Below are 18072 nucleotides of genomic sequence, written 5' to 3' on the forward strand. Positions count from 1 at the left end.
GAGAGAGAGAGAGAGAGAGAGAGAGAGAGAGAGAGAGAGAGAGAGAGAGAGAGAGAGAGAGAGAGCAAAGGACTGTTTGTACAAAAAATATTTATAGTAGTTCTTTTTGTGGTGATAAGAATTGGAAATTTAGGGAATGTCCGGCAATTGGGGGAATGGTAGAACAAGCTATGGTATATGATTTTAATGGAATACTGTTGTGCTATAAGAAATGATGAGAAGGATGATTTCAGAAAAACATAGAAAGACCTACATGAACTGATGGAGAATGAAGTGAGCAGAACCAGGAGAACATTGTACATAGCAACAGCAATATTATATGATGAACAATTGTGAATGACAGTTATTCTTAGCAGTACAGGAATCCAAGACAATCCCCAAGGACTGGTGATGAAAAATACCATCTGCTCCAGAGAAAGAACTGATGGAGTCTGAATACAAACTGAGGCATACTATATTTCACTTTCTTTCTTCATTTTTTCTATTTTTTTCAAGTTCTCTTTTACAAAATGACTAATATGGAAAAAATGTTTTACATTATAGCGCATGTAAAATCTGTATCAAATTGCTTGCCATCTCAGGGAAGTGGGGAAGGAAGGGAAGGATTTGACTCAAATTTTTTTAAAAAGCTAAGGTTAAAATTTGTTTTTGCATGTAATTGAGAAAAAATATTATTTTAAAAAAGGAAAGAAAAGTCTCTGATAAAAGGACTAGTGATGGAGAATCAGTCTGGCTAAGTTAGAAGGATCATCACCAGGATGGCTACCAGAACAATATCTGAAGACCAACTCTACCTGCATTAGATGGGGCTGTCCTTGGTGTTAGTTGAAGGAGTAACCACACTGACTAGATGGATCTTCAAAGAACACATGTGAGTATACTTAATTACTGTAATTGTAGCTCAATGTTCTAGCTTGTCAAGAGCTTTTTAGAACCTTTCTGTTATTCCATACATCAGCTCTCCCTCCAAATTTCACATCATCTGTAGATTTAACAAATGTACTATCCATGGCTTAATCCAAATTATTGACAAAAATGCTGAATAGACCCACTAGGTGGGTCAATGGATAGCCAGGCCTATAGACAGGCTCAAATTTAACCTCTTAGAACCAAAACACAATATTGTTCTAAGACAGAAGGTAAGAGGAAAGAAAGAAACAAAGAAAAAAGGAAGAGAGAGAGAGAAAGAAAGAAAGAGAGGAAGGAAGAAAGAAAGGAAGAAAGAAATAAGGAAAGAAAGAGAAAAAGAAAGGAAGAGAAAAAGAAAGAAAAAAGAGAAAAAGAAAAAAGGAAGGAAGAAAGAGAAAGAATGAGAGATTTAAAAAGAAAGAGAAAAAGAGAGAAAGAAGAAAGAAAAGGAAGAGGGAAGAAAAGAAGGAAGGTAGAAGGAGGGAAAGAAGAAAGAAAGAGGAGAAAAAAGAAAGAAACAAGAAAGAACAAAAGAAGAAACAAAGAAGAAACAAACAAAGAAGAAACAAAGAAACAAAGAAGAAACAAAGAAAGGAAGGAAAAGAAATAGAAAGATGCTGACTAGAACAGGGAGTGGTGAGGACAGGTTCTTGAAGGTACAACACTCAAATCTATCTCCCAGTAGATATTGATAACTGCTTTTTGGGTCTGGCCTTTCAAAAGAATGTTAAGTCTACCTAACTGTACTCTGGGCATCTTTGTATATCATCCTAAGGGACATCACAAGGAGCCTTGTCAAATGCTTCACTTGACATATAGGTCAACTGTACCTACCTACAGTGTTCCCTGCTCTCCCTTGCCTATGCATGAATGAGCCACATCTCCTTACTCAAATAGGAGCTCAGTGAGGGCAAAACCTGAACTTTGCAGCTCATCTACTTTTCTAGCACCATTTACTACACAAATTGGCACTTAAATCATAGGACTTATGAGTCTTGCAGGGGACATAAACATACATATATAAATGGAAATTAGGATAATATATTTAGAACTAGAAGAGATCTTAGAGACCATTTCTAGGGGAAGAATGTGTCATTGCCATGAGAAATACAAAGAGTGCTATGGAAATTCACATAGTTGCATTTTACTTTATTTATTTATTTATTTCTAAATCCTTGCCTTCTGTTTTAGAAGGGATATTAGGTAATCTATACATATACAGACTTGCGAACTTGGGACAATATTCTTTAAAAAAAAAAATAATCCTGGGGGCAGCAAGGTGGCTCAGTGGATAGAAAGTCAGGCCTAGAGATTGGAGGTCCTGGGTTTAAATTTGACCTCAGACACATCCTAGCTGTGTGACCCTGGGCAAGTCACTTAACCCCCATTGCCTAGCCCTTACTGTTCTTCTGTCTTGGAACCAATACCCAGTATTGGAAGGTAAGAGTTAAAAAAAAAATAATCCTTGTCTTCTGTCTTAGAGTCACTATTGTATATCAGTTTCAAGACAGAAGAATGGCAAGGGCTAGGCAACTGGGATTAAGTGACTTGTCTAGGGTCATACAACTAGGAAGTGTCTGAGACCACATTTGAATCTAGGACCACATGTCTCCAGACCTGGCTCTCTATCCACTGAGCTACCCAGCTGCCCCCCCACATTTGCATTTTAACAGGAGAATCTTACAATCTACCTTATCTAAGCTTATCCTTTGGAAATTAAGGTTATTTAGTTATATTATACTGTATATAGTATATAACATATACTATGTATAGTAGTATAATACTATATAATAATGCTATCATGTAATACAATGTAATATCTATGCTTAGTAGTTATGTATAGTAGAGATACTTTTTGATGGGCCTTGGCTTTTTTTATAAGGGAGACATCAGCCTTACCCTCCAAGACAGAAATCTCCCCTCTTGGGGGATGCCTTGGTTTTATGAATATGTAGCACAGTGCCTTGTACATGGTGAATGATTAATGTTTGCTGAATTGACTTATGAGGGAAGACACAGCTGGCTGATGAATCTGATGGGGGAGGCAATAACAGTTTCTGCTTTGGGGGAGCTCTTCATCTGATAACCGATACATAGTCTCCTTCCCCCGAAGTTTACTGTTACCAAAGAAAGTCCCCGGGACGTAGAGAAGGTGCAAAGAAGTCATAAATACTGTGGTATGCTGGTGTGGATGCTTACTTAGCCGACATGGACTGCAGATCCCTCCAGTTTTTGTGAATTGCTTCAGATTCATCTCCTGGGGGTCAAGCTCCTAAGAGCCTGTGTCCTTAGACACTCGACCAGTGATGAGCAACCTTTTGAGCTTGGTGTGTCAAAATTTGCCAAAAAAACGAGCATAACTCGGGCAGTGTGTCACTTCAAGAAAAAAACACCATAATTTCATGATATTTATAGTTTAAATAACAAAGATGTATAATTGTAATATAGAATTGTATTTAATAAGCCAAAAACTCATTATTTAACTTACATGCTTAGTGACTTCTTTGTTCCCCTGTCAATCGGTTTCTTTTGTTGGTCTTGATAGTATTTAACTTGTGTGAGGTGCCGTGAACTAAGAGAAGTGGGGGAGGGGGAATTCTTTAACTAACCTGCCTATGAGTGACTTTTTTGTTGTTGGATTTCACTGGCTGCACTACAGCAAATGTTTCATCCTCGGCATGAGGCCCCATACTTCTGTGTATGCAGCAGCATGCAGCTGTGTGTCATCGAAAATGGATGCGTATCACAGGCTCACCATCAGGGCACTAGACAGTCCCTAACTTTGGGTATAGTAGGAGCTGCCACAGCTTTCTTTCTGCTAATAAGCCTTTGAGATCCTAGGGTCATCTCCACGTCATCAAGAGATGTCAGAAGAAGGCATTCTTTGGGGGTGAGGGAGGGAAATATAATCACTGCAAATATTGTAGTGTCCCTGATAGTGCCAGATACAGAATAAACTCTCAATAAACACCCTGTGAATTATATTGACTTGCACAGGACATTCTTTAGCTCCTCTCCAATCTCACATAGGCTCGAATCCCAAGGTTAAATTCTGCCTTTTCTTCTCCATTTGTTCCTGTTTAGTCTCTTCAGTCATGCTTTACTCTTTGGGGTTCTCTTGGCAGAGATACTGCCACTTCCTTCTCCAGATTATTTTACAGATGGGAAAACTGAGGCAAACAAGGTTAAGTGACTTGTTCAGGGTCACACAGCTAGTGTCTAAAGCCAGATTTGGACTCAGAAAGATGAGTCTTCCTGACTCTAAGTCCATTGCTCAAACCACTATACCACTCATGTGATGATTAAAAATTCCAAGAAATTTGTGGATTCTGGGTAACAATATGAATTTATTAGTCAGTCTAGTAATAATCAATAAATTAATTGATCAATAATCTCTTATCGATCAAAGGCAAAGAAAGAAAGCCTAATGGATCATTAAAGATAATTTTGGAAGCTCATTATTCAGTTTTCCCTTAGATATTCCAAGACCTTTCTAATGGGCGAATAGCCAGGAAGGAGGTGATCCATCATTCTCTCAGTCCCTTACCAATTCCTTGGTCAATGATGGAAAAATCACATGCCCTGGTCATGTGATTCCAATATCTAGAAAGAGAAATCAAGTCCTCCCTGGTTAGAAGTGATTTTGTTCAATAATTTTCAATGTGAAGCTCAAGGGTTCTGACCTGTTGCTTGTAGATACATCTGGCCTAAGGTGGTTTTTATTTATTGGGCAAACTAGAACCCCAATCTCTCTTTTTTATCACCCTACTCTAGAGCAGGAGCATTCCTTGAATTTTCTAGGAACAAAAGAATGAAAAAAAGAAGTCTAAGGGACAAACCCGAGTCTCAATTCAAAACCTGGAAATAGAAATAATTCAGTATATTTGAAATAAACCTTTGCATCAAGCTGCCCTTTCCTCCATGGCCCTTGATAAATTTGGGGTTGCTTGAGTACTGAGGCTTAGTGTTAATACAGGTCAATGCCGAGGGGATGACAGGATTAGAGAACTCAGAGATTATCTAGTCCAACACCTACATTTTATACATAAAGAAACAGAGGCCCAGATAGTAGAAGGGACCCTCATAGGTGTCTCCTTATCTATTTCCTCAAGACTCTTGAGTTCTGAGATCAAAGAAGATGGTGACAATATAAGCTACGATAGTGAAGCCATGATAATTCAACAATTAACAAGCATTTATTGTCAACTATATACACAGAAGTCAATGAAAGAGCATTTATTAAGCTACTATTCTGTGCCTGGCATTCTGCTAAAGCTCGAGGATACAAAGAAAGGTAAAGAATAATCTCTACTCTCCAGGAGCTCATTGGCTAATTGGGGAAATAACAGACTAACATAAAAACAAGATAAACACAGGATAAACTAGAGATAATCAACTGAGGGAAGGCACTGGAATTAACAGGATCCTACAGAAAGTGAGGTTTGAGCTGAAATGGAAAGGGAGCCAGGAGACAGAAATGAGGAGGGAGAGCATTCCAGGAAAGAGGGACAGCCTGAGGAAATGCCTCAACTTAGGAGATGGTAGTGGTTTTCCTTTTTATTTTTATTTTTTTGAGGAACACCAAGGAGGTCAGCTATCCTTGTATCACAGAGAACATGGGGGAGAGTAATGGGTAAGAGGACTGGAAAGACAGGAGGGAGCCACTTCTGAATTCCAAACAGAGGATTTTATATTTGATCCTGGAGATAATAGGGAACCACTGGAGTTGACTGAATAGGGGAGGGATCTGGTCAGACCTAGGCTCTTTAGGAGGATCAACTTGACAACAGAGTGGAGGATGATTCAAGGCAGACAAACCCACTAGCAGGCTATTATAATGGTCCACGTGTGAGGTGATGAGGGCCTGCAGCTGGCTGGTGACAGTATTGGGTAAGAGATCATTTGATCTTCACAAAAAACCTGGGAAGTAGGTGATATTATTGTTCTCATTTGACAGTTGAGAAAACTAAGGTTAAGTGATTTATCCAAGGTCACACAACTAGGAAGTGTCTGAGGTCAGAGTTCAATCCAGATTTTTCTGTCTCCAAGGCCAGGGTTCTTTCTGTGTGCACTATGGAACCATTTGGCTGCCTTGAGGCCAGGGTAAGTTTCATGGAAATGATAATGCTTGAACTGAGCCTTGGAATATGAGGAGGATTTGAACTGATAAAGGAGGGCATTTGGCAAAGAAGCAAAAAGTCAAGAATCAGAAATAGGAAACCAGCTCGACTAGGAAAAGAGAATAAGGATAAGTAAGGACTTGGAGGAAGCAAGGTGGCCCAGTGGATAGAGAGCCAGGCCTGGAGATAAGAGATCTTGACCAAATCTGGTGCCAGATACTCCCTAGCTGTGTGACCCTAAATCAGTCACTTAACTCCCATTGCCTAGCCCTTTCTGCTCTTCTGCCTTGGAACCAATATACAGTATTGATTCTAAGATGGAAGGTAAGGGTTAAAAAAGAAAAAGAATAAGAAAGGACTAGATTGTGGAAGGCCTTGGATACAAGGCAAAGGATCTTAGAAAGGATAAAGAAGAAGGAAATAGCAAATATTAAGATATAGAATATGTGATAGACATTCTGAAAATGGCTTTAAAGAACCTCTCATAAAGTAGAGTTGAAAGATCTGGATTAAGACTGGGTCCTGTGTTCTACTACTTGATCTCTTGCTGACTGTCTAATTTTGGGCATCTACCCCTTCTGTGCAGCCATTGCCAGTCATCTTGACTTTTGTCTTGCCACTGTACTTTGATGACTCTGAAAGAGAGAGGCAACTCTGCCTCACTTAAATCCAATTTATTCACAAGTCAAAAAATATCACCAGTTATTTTGGTCCTCTTTAAGTACAAAGGACAATAACCAATCAACCAATTTTGGGCAAGACTCTGTCTTGAAAAATGAAAAAAAAGCCCACATTTTCCATTGTTCCCTACCAGGATTTGTGAAGAAGTAATACGTCAACCTCAGTGTGATGCTATTAGCACAAATCAAAATTATTTGCAATTGTTGAAATTTATTCCATTGCCTCCCGGCTCCAAAGTCAAAATGACATTTAAATAGAGCCACATAATGCATAAAGTAAGTGAAGCTTTGGGGGGACCGGTTATGGGCAGTTTCTTCGAACTCATGCCTGGTATTTCTCACAAGTGATTTGCTTCTAAAAACCCATTGATAGATACCAAAAATCCAAATTGCCTTCATTAAAGACCAGGGGTCGGCAACCTTTTTGGCCGTGAGAGCCATAAACGCCACATTTTTAAATGCAATTTCGAGAGAGCCGTACAGTGCTCACAGTGAGCACTCCTGTAACAGCGGCTGAAAAAAAATTGACTTTGGATCCTGCAGAAAGAGCCATACGTTGCCAACCCCTGATTAAAGACAAACAATAACTGGTGAATTTTATTCCAAAGAGACATTTTATTACATGAGTTTCTTTACTCCATCTGACAGCAAAGTTGGTGTCTTTCTGGTGGACACAATTAAAAAGCAAATTCTGCCCTTGGTGGGGAGGAAGGAGACCTTTTAAAATGCTTCTTCCTCTTGGGTAGAATTTGCATGAACAGTATAGCTGTAGTCCCTGGCCTAGCAGAGGCAGGAAAGGATTGTGCAGAGAAGTGGTACCCTAAGTACGGATGGAGCAGATGGCTACCCTATAAGATTCACTTCCCCCATTTCTCTCTCTCTGTCTCTGTGTGTGTGTCTCTCTCTGTGTGTGTCTCTCTTTGTGTCTGTGTTTCTCTGTGTCTCTGTCTCTATCTCTTATTTCTCTCTCTCTCTCTCCCCCTTTCTCATTCTCTATGTCTCCATCTCACAAGCATACAATATCTCCTCACTGGTCTCTCACATCACCCCCTTCCCCTTTTCCATTCTCTAAAATTCCTATCAGCATAATCATTCTTTTTTTGAAGAAGAGGAATTGTTTTTATTAAAGCCTTTATCAAAATGGATATATGGTGGGGACAGCTAGCTAGCTCAGTGAAAAGAAAGCCAGGTTTGGAGATGGGAGGTCCTGAGTTCAAATTTGACCTCAGATACTTTGTAGCTGTGTGACCCTGCGCAGGTCACTTAACCCCCATTGCCTAGCCCTTGCTACTCTTCTGTCTTAGAACCATTACACAGTATTGATTCTAAGATGGAAGGTAAGGGTTTAAATAAATAATAAATAATAAAAAATAAAAATAAAAAAACAAACAAAAAAGCCTTACCTTACATGTCTCAATCCACTGAACTACCCAGCTGTCCCCAGTTGTTTTTTTTTAAGTGCATATATATGTTGCTTGGCAAAGTAAGCAGATGGGAAAACTGGGAACTAGCCCTTTCCCATTATTCATTCTCTCCTCTCTATTCCCTAGAATAAGCACAAAGAATTGGACATCACTGAATGACAACAAGAAGATACTATGCTAAGCACTGAGTACACAAAGAGAGAAGTGAAGTCCCTGCCCTCAAGGAGCTTACATTCTACAGGGGGTGACCAATTTGCAAGTATGTCTATATGAGAGAATTGAATACAAAGTGAATTTAGGGGGAAGGCCCTAGAGATTGTGAGGATCCTGAATGGTTTTGTGGAGAAAGGGGTATTTGAGCTGAGTGTGGAAGGAGACCACAGGTTCTAGAAGGTAGAAATGAAGAGGAAGAACATTATAGTCTGAAGGGACAGCCAATGAGCAAAGTGCAGAGATGAGAGATGGAGGGGAAATACTAAGTCCAGTTGGAAAGATAGGATGAGGGCACGTTGTGAAGAGCTTTACATGCTAAACAGAGTTTATATTTGATTCTAAGGATGGCAGGAGACCCCTTGAGTGCACTGAGAAGGGGAAGGATGTGGCTAGACCTATTCTTAAGGAAAATGTTGGCAAATCTATGGAGGATGGATTGCAATGGAGAGAGAGTGAATGGAAGGAGAGAAATTGGGAGACTACAAAATAGTCCAGGTAAGAGGTTCTGAGGACCTAAACTCATGTACTATGTTGTGCTGGAGGGGGCTGCTCCATTTCCCCTCTCCACTGTGTCCGAGGACATTTTTTTTATGCCCTACCCCTCTATCTAGCAGACCAATGAGAGCATTTCCTCTCTCTACTCTCTGGGGTAATGTGAGGAGCTCACAGGCGGCTTGAAGGTGCAATTTGGGTATGTGATCTCTAAAAGGTTCACCAATGCTGACCTAAACCAAGGCAATTGCTGAGTATGGATATGGATGGATGGATGGATGGATATGACATATTATTATTATAGAAATGACCAAAGTTTGCAACTGATTAAATATATGAGGTGAGTTAAAATGAATTTGATATGACCCCAAGATTGTGAATTTGGCTTATTGGAAAGAAGATACTAGGGGCAGCTAAGTGGCTCAGTGGATAAAGAGCCAGACCTGAAGATGGAAGGTTCTGGGTTCAAATGTGAATTCAGACACATCCTAGCTGTATGACCCCGGGCAAGTCACTTAATCCCCATTGCCTAGCCCTTACCCCTCTTCTGCCTTGGAACCAATACTTGGTATTGATTCTAAGATGGAAGGTAAGGGTTTAAAAAAAAAGATGGTGCTGTATAACCTACAGTAGTGTCTCCTTTCCAAACTCCCATTGTACCTATAGTCTGTATTAACACTCTAGTACTTGATTCTATGCAATTGCGTGATGTTCCCTCTTATTTAATGTGTCTTCTTTCTACACATCAACAGTGTGCTGTTAATGCTTAACATTTAACAGTAGCTCATCAGGGGAAAAAAAGTATGTGCCAAACACTTTTATGTTTAATCTGCATTAAGAACATTTTCTTCATCATATTCTTATGTATGAATAAGATGCAAAGTAATTGAGCCCTGGTTTGTGTCAAGGATAATGAAAACTGTTAAGGTAAACTGATAAATATCTTGTGGGTTAATTAACAGAATATCAAAATCTGTGGGTGATTAACTCCAGGGTGGTTTGATAAAGGAGAGGACTGGGGAAATGGAGGAGAGGGAAACCACCAAGAGAATCAGCTGGGGCTTTATCAGTGGGTTCTTGTTGTCAGGTGCCAGGTTTGTCTGGGAAAGGAGGAGAAACAAGGAAGTTCTGTATAAAAGGGTTTTAAAAACAAACTAGGATGGGGAGTGAAGGGAAGTGGGGCAAACTACCACTCAGGTCTAGTGAGAACTGCCAGGGGATAGTGGGATGGTTAAGACTACACTGAACACTAAACTCTACTAGCAGACTGCGTAGGGCAAGGTCTGGCGTGTCAAGGTTAAGAGACTCTCACGAAGATGTCTTTGGCTTGTCTCAAGATGTCACAGCTGGTCCCAGGAAACACAGGTTACACAGCAAAGGAAAATCCAAATGGGAGGTGAGGGAGATGGGATTATCTGTGTGCCCACCCAGCACAGATATATCCTATCCACTTCTCTACCTACAACTTCCACTGGTCTTGAATGAAGATCTGATATCCAAGTCCAAGAAACTAACTTCAAAGCATTGAGATCCCCAAACACACACAGGCTAACCCTGATAGCTGCTCCCAAAGCCAACTGCCAACTCAGAGTTACCATGTGAAAGTCCCCTGTGACAAGATTCCAAGTTCTCTTGCCAGCTTGGCAGGTCTGCTCTCTACTAACTAAAATCTTTAATCTATATTTTCCTATAATAGTTGTAGTGTTTGTTGATATCGGAGGTATAAATTGCCTATAATGAACATTTAACAATCAGCTCTTTTGAGCCTGGTGGACCTCACTCCTGCTCTAACTATACTCTACTCTTCTAAAAAGGGGAATTATTCCTGCTTCTTCTGTATGTCTCAGTTTGGTGGAAACATGGCAACTGTTTGGCAGGTCAAGTATTCTGGCCCAGAACCAGAGGGCATGGGTTCAAATTCCATCTCAGCCACTTATTAGTTATGTGACCCTGGAAAAAACATTTAACTTCAGAAAAACTTCTGGAGTCCAGGGACTCATTCATTTTTATCTTTATATTCCCAGAACCTAGTAAAAAAAAGTTAGCACTTATATATTGCTTTAAGGCTTGCAAAGTACCTTACAAATGTAGTTTCATTTCATCTTCACAACAGCTCTGGGTCAGAGGTGCTATTATTGTATCCATTTTATAGCTGAGGAAACTGAGATTAAATGATTTACCTAGAATTACATAGAACTCAGGTCTTCCTGATTCTAGGCTCAACTCTATCTACTGGGCCACCTAGATGACTTTGAACAGTGTTTTGTACTCCCTAAGTACTGTAAGGATTTTTTTTTACGTACTATATTAATTTTGATATATGAGTCAGTGAGAATTTTTGTGTTTTCCTGTGTCTGGGTTCTGGGTCAGATATCCCATTTGATCTACTGCTTTTTGCATTTTCTTTGTCCTTAAGAACCCCAATCAATGTCTTCCCTATTAATAGAAAAATGAGACAAGGATTCTTATAGCAGTAGTGGCAAACCTATGGAACATGCTCCAAAGATGGCTTGCAGAGTACTGAGTGTGGGCACTCAGCCGCCTTCCCCACCCACCGCAGAGTTTGTTACTAGAAAGGCAGAGGGACCCAGGCAGAGCTGCTCCCCTCCTTGTCTTCACCATGCCTGATGACATTTTTTCACATTCTCCTCACCCCTCTGCCCATCAGCCCAATGGGAGTGCACAATTGGTAGGGTGGGTGGCTCACAGATGGCAGAGCTGGAGTGGAGCTGAGTGCTTGGCCCACCTCCTTCCCCCTCACTTCATCCACCCCTCTACCCAGCAGCCCAGTGGGAGCCTTTCCTTCCTCCTCTGTGTGAGTTGGGTGGGGTGGGGTATACCTGGCACTCAGTGGCAGGATGGGGCACAGCAAAAGGTCTCTGGAAGCAACAGGTATGGCACTTGGTCTGGGGAGTGGGCTGGGGGTGGGACCTGGCACTCCATCTCTAAAAGGTTCACCATCACTGACCTATAGTTTAGGTTTGCTGGAACACCTCCTAATTAGCTATTTCCCCATTACAGCTATCTTGGGATGTTCATGGGAGGGGCTGAATAATGAGCTCATAAAACTCTATTTCTAGATCTGCCTTCAGGTCCACTGGGACCTTTGGTCATCGAGAGTGCCACTGACCTGTCATTTTACTTGTTCTAATTCTAGCCTAATCAATAAACTGATAATCATGCCCAAAACCAGTCTCTTGAAATAAATCTTAATAATAAACAGAACTCAAATGTCTGTACAAAGTGGATTAGAACAGTGAAATGTGTAGAACTAAGAGGACATTCTACTCAGCTGCAGAATTAATACTGGAAGAATAAATTGGGAATGTTAGCTCCAGAGAGTGAAAGGAAAGGTGAAAATATGAAAGAATTCATTTGTATGAACACGTCAGTCTCCTGGATGATATCTTTTATGATATGGGGAGGGTGAGAAGGGGCTGGGACACGTGTGGATGGGATTTATTATGTAGATATGAAGAAAAGTAAGCAAAACATATAAGAGAGGACCTTCTTTTTCTTTGTACATGGAAATGCTTATTTATTTGGTTTTGTAAAATTTGGAATTAAAAAGATTTTGCGAAAAAAACCCTGGGGAATTAGAGCTGGAGGGGAATCTTGGAGGGTCCTCTAGTCCAGGCCTCTCATTTTACTGGGGAAGAAACAAACCCAGAGAGATTAAATGACTTTTTTCTAGGCTCCCCAGGGAATTAATCAGCAGAGTGGGATTGGAACCCAGGTTTCTTGATTTACAATCTCATGATTTTCCTTTTTCACTGGTCAGTGTTATAAGGATCAAAAGAGAACGTCCTATAGGGCTCTTTTAACCAATGAGATCCATTTAATTACATGGCATAAAATTACATTACAGAGCCATAAAATTACATGACAACAAAATGACTTTGGATGCCCTACGGAGCTTGTAATAAAAGGACTTTACCTTTTTTTTTTTTTAACCCTCCCTTTCTTCCCCTCCCCAAAAGAACCAATGATAGGAAAGTAAAATGTTGACTGTTTTTAGAGGGAGTAGTGATGCTGGGATTTTCTAGAAGAGCAATTTTAAGAAGTTACATCTTTGGTGTCTTAAAACGCAACTTTTGGCTTCTCTTTAGTTAGCACAAGATAGGGTATCAGGCTAGGAGGTGGGAGGACCTGGGTTCAAATTTGCCCTCAGATACTTCCCAGCTGTGATCCTAGGCAAGTCACTTAACCTAATTGTCTTGCCCTTATTGGTCTTCCTGCCTTAGATAGGAAGTAGGAGTTAATTTTTTTTCCCTTTAAAGTAGCCCCAGCCCTAAAAGAAAAAGAAGAACAATGTGTAATAAATTAGACCTTGAGTGTCACTTACTAAAGAAGAACAAGAGGAAGATGAGAATCATTGGATCATAACTGGAGACTTGCAAGGAGCCTTAGAGATCACCCTTCAACCCCTCGCTTTACAGATGAGGAAACTGAGCCTAGTTTAAATGACTTGTCCAAGGTCCTAGAGATGGCGGACCAGCATTCAAATCCATTCTATTCCTTCATATTTATGACCTGCTGCTGCCTCCTTCTTGTCTATAGCCCTGATAGAGTCATTGCTAGGTAAATCTTAAAGCATGAAAGAAACATCAGTTGGTTATTATTATTGCATGAATTTAAGCAGCTGTTTTTTTTTTAAATTATTCATGCCCTGGCAGTGCCAGAAGCTTCTCGGGCCCACAGAAAGTTTACGGGCTAACATAAGGGTCATGTTCTTTTATCTTTAGGAAACACTTTTATCATTAGGAGACCACTTCCTCTTTCTGTTGCTGACCAACGGACACAGGAAGTGTCTGGAAATGGTTAGTGGCCCTTCTATCTCACAAATAATGTTTGGGGGAATATGCTGGGAGAAAGGAGATTTTTCACTATTTGACTTTAGTTAGAACTCCCTTTGTTACTCAGTTTTTACTAAAAACCAGTGCATTGTTCCCCACTATCTTTATTTATTTTTTCATCCCACGACCCTATTAGGTGAAAAACACGAGGATGGTCGACTTTTTTACAGAGGAATCAACCTGCCCAAGATGACGCCACCTGTGTTGAGCTGAGGTTCGAAGCCCTGCCTCCAGACTCCAGTCTAGGGCTCTTTACATCCGATTATGCCAGGAGGGCACCAGGCAGGGTAGGTGCAGCGACCATCAGGGTCTGGCTTGTGCCAAGATGAGCTGCCCTAGGCTGGGTAAGAAGGGGCAGAGGAAGCCCCATGCCTGCAGTGGGGGAGACAGAGACAGGCAACAAGGTTTTCGAGAAACCAGCAAGAATGCCCCATTAGGATGGGGCCAGGCAGGCTAAGAGCTAAGGTCAGGAGATCAGGGGAGCTGTCGGTGCCCAAGTCAGCTGGACAACGGGAACTGATTCTAAGGTGGTGGGATCCTGAGAGGCACTTCCTGCCTTTGTTTTTTAGTATTTTTCCTGTGGATCTTTTGAGGTTGAGGCCAATCTCAGTGGAGTTATCTATGGCAGGACAATTGACTGGCAAGTAGCACTTGGCAGAGGAATGCCGGAAAGTATCCCGAAGGTTGCTCAAAATGTCTATAAGGAGGATCTGGACTTTTGGAATCAATCTTAAAGATAGGCATGTAGAAGAATAGAAAAGGCAATGATTCTGGAGGTAGAGCTCAGCTGAAATCTTGGATCTCTTACTTACTAGCTAGGGCAAGTCCCTTCGCCTTTCTAGGCCTCAGTTTTCTTATCTTTATGTAAAAGAAGGAGGGAGAATTTTCATTTGATGACTTTTCAAAGCCCTTTTAGGATGGTTCTTTTGGGGCTGTCCCTGTGGGAAATCCTGGTGAATATCCTCAGTGGCAACAATCTTTTAGGGTTGGATTTGATTTTTGGGAACAACTGGAAGTCATTTTCAGCAAGATTTGATGAAAAATTATTATCATTATAAAGTACTAAGGCAGGTTGAGGCAGCGAGGTGGCATAGTTAATAGGGTGACAAGCTTGGAGTCTGGCAGCCCTGGTTTCAAAATTGGCTGCAGATACTTTTCAGCTGTGTGACTCTGGGCAAGTCATTTAACTCCATTTGCCTAGCCCTTGCCTTCCTGTCTTAAAAGTTGTTAGTAGGACAGAAAGTAAGGGTCTTTAAAAAAAACAAAAGTAAAAATAAATTAGTGATGTAAGATTTTTTTTGAGATGCCTCATAATCTAGCACTGAAGGCAAGCAGTTAAAAAAAAAAGAATAGGAAAAAGAATTGAGCAGTTACACCAGCGGAAATAACTGAAGAGTCTCCAATAAGGGTAGGTTGGTAGTACAGTAGGCCTGGAATTGGGAGGATCTGGGTTCAAATCTAGCCCCAGACACTTCCTAGCTGTGTGACCTTGGGCAAGTCACTTAACCCTAATTATCTAACCCTTGCAATTCTTCTGTCTTAGAATTGATACTAAGACAAAAAGTAAGGGTTTGCTTTTTTTGTTTTTGTCTTTTAAGTCTTGTATAGTGAACAACAAAAGAACTTTGGGAATTAAGAATTGACAAACTTAGATTCAAGTCCCATCTCTGCAGTTTAAAAGCCTTTGTGGCCATGGATAGTTCATTTTGGTCGAGTCTCATGCTTTGTGCCTCCATTTAGGGTTTTCTTAGCAAAAATCCTGGAGTGGTTTGTCATTTCTTTCTCATTTTACAGATGAGGAAACTGAGGCAAGCATGGTTAAATGATTTGCCCAGAGTCACACAGCTAGGAAGTGTGAGGCTAGATTTGAACACACGAAGATAAATCTCCCTGATTCTAAGCCCAGTTCTCTAATCGCTGTGCCACCTCGATGCCCTTTATATGTACTTAAATCAGAACGAATCATGAAGAAATGGTTACATCCTTTCCCTAATCCAGAAGAATAGAGAGATGCAGAGAGGAAAAATGAAAACATTCTTAAGAGTCATTCAATGTGGACTCCACAGGCTCCAAAGATCTTTCTTTGGAAGCATTTGCAAAATACCTGCATGTACAGAGGATAATTTGCCACCATCATTTAGGAAGCAAAACAAATCGTATGGGAATCTAAATTCAGAGCACCAGAACTGCTTGAAAGCAAGCATTGAATGTATTGTGACTACTCAGTATTCAGAGTGTGTCTAAATAATTGTGTTAGAACTGGAAGGGATCTCAGAGATTATCTAGTTCAAGTTCCTCATTTTACAAAGAGATAAACTGAGTCCTGAAAAATTGGGAAACCCAATGTCCAAGGTGTCATGGGTACTAAGGAACCTGGGTCTTCTGTTTCTAAGTCCTAATGCTTGGTGTGCATTTTTGGAAAGCAAAACTACTTAGGGATGTAGGTGGTGGGTAAGGAGGAAGACCTTCTGGTGCAATGGAAGGAGCTCTGAATATGGAGATACTTCCTACTTGAACTGGGGGCAAGTCATATATATATTTTTTTTAAATCTGATAGGGCTGGACTAGATTGTCTTTTCCTCCCTCCCTCCCTCCCTCCCTCCCTCTTTCTCTTTCTTTCTTTCTTTCTCTTTCTTTCTTTTTCTTTCTTCCTTCCTTCCTTCCTTCCTTCCTTTCTTTCCTCTCCATTTCTTTGTTTTTCTTTTCTTTCTTCTCCTTCAAAACCCTTATCATCTATCTCAGAAGCAATACTAAAATATGTAAATACTAAAATCATTAAGTTCCAAAGTAGAAAAGTGGTACACTTAAACAACGGGAGTTAAGTGACTTGCTCAGGGTCACAAATTTAATGTCTGAGCTCACATTTGAATCCAGGACCTTCTATCTCTAGGCCTGGTTCTCTATCCACTGAGTCACCTCACTGCCCCTGGACTGGATCTCTAAAATCCTTTCCATCTCCCAAATCCCACCTTTCTAGACATTTTCTTCTCATTCACTCTGCAGGCGATGGAGTTGAAAGCATTTTCTTCAGGAAACAAGGAGCTCTGGCATTGCTCTAAATAGGGCTGCCTAAATTTCACTTTGTAGGTGTTAAGATGTTGATACCCAGGAACAGGCATTTCCCTAAAAAGGAGCCATTTTGCCAGGTCCTTACTTCCTAATTGGATTCATTTTCTTCCTTGACTAGATTTTCCTCAACTAGAATTCTTACCATTCTACCTCCAAATGCAACCAGAGATTTCAGGGCATAGAATGGAATACATCAGATTATGGGGTGGGACCCGAGATTTTCAACAGTGTTAAGTCTCAGGTATTGCAGAGATTTTAACTAATGCCATCGGTGCTAACCTGTTTGCTTAGTACCACGAATATGGGGGTATTTCCATCATCAACAGGATTCCTCACCATTCACCCCTTTTCCCTGGCATCTCAATTGCTGCTCTACAGAAATGGGGCCTAAAAGCAATGTTAGTTTTACTTCTTTCTCCTTCTGGAAAAGAATTAGTAGAATGTTTTAGAATGGCTGTTTAACATGCAGGAGATGTAGCCTAGGCACACAAGGTATCAATCATTCTAGGCAGATGGTAAATGTATCTCCTTTTACCACAAATTGGGCAGCAAACATTCAAATTAATCACCATGACAACATTTAAATTCACTTCTATTTTCAATTTCCCATTCCTAACGAATGGGAGTAATGAAAATCTAGATTTTCTTCTGCAATCTCGATTTTATATCCCGTCGTTAAACAAACTCAGGACAACTTCATGACATGGATGCAGGATGGGGTGATAAGAAACTGCAAACACATAAACAAAATTTTACTATCCAGCATTTATTAATAATGGTGACTTTACACCACTCTGTATTTTTAAATTCTTAGGATCATAAGATTTTATGCTGGAAAGTCTCCAGAGATCATCCTTCCTGACCTCCTTATTTTATTGAGAGTGCCGACATCCAGAAAAAAGGAACTTAACTGTGCAAAGTGACAAGATGGTTCTTTTGACTTCAAATCCTGTGCTCCCTTGTTCTGGGATACCACAGTACTAGTGTGGCTTATTCCTAAAGAGAATCAAGATTACAGGTGACTATAAATACTAAACACTCCAAACTTCTCATTCTTAGAAAATTCTGGGGAGTACATTATGAAAAAAACAAATATCAAGGGGCTTGGGTGTGAGACACCTACTACTTACTCAACCTGGGGGCAAGTCATGGCTTGTTTTTTTTTTTTATCTGATGGGGCTGGACTAAATTTTCTTTCCCTCCCTCCCTCCCTCCCTTCCTTTCTCCCTCCCTCCTTCTCTTCTTCCTTTCCTCCCTCCCTTCCTTTCTTCCCTCTCTCTTTTTCTTCCTTCCTTCCTTCCTTCCTTCC

This window comes from Gracilinanus agilis, chromosome 2 (assembly GCF_016433145.1).
Source record: "Gracilinanus agilis isolate LMUSP501 chromosome 2, AgileGrace, whole genome shotgun sequence".
NCBI classification, from domain to species: domain Eukaryota; kingdom Metazoa; phylum Chordata; class Mammalia; order Didelphimorphia; family Didelphidae; genus Gracilinanus; species Gracilinanus agilis.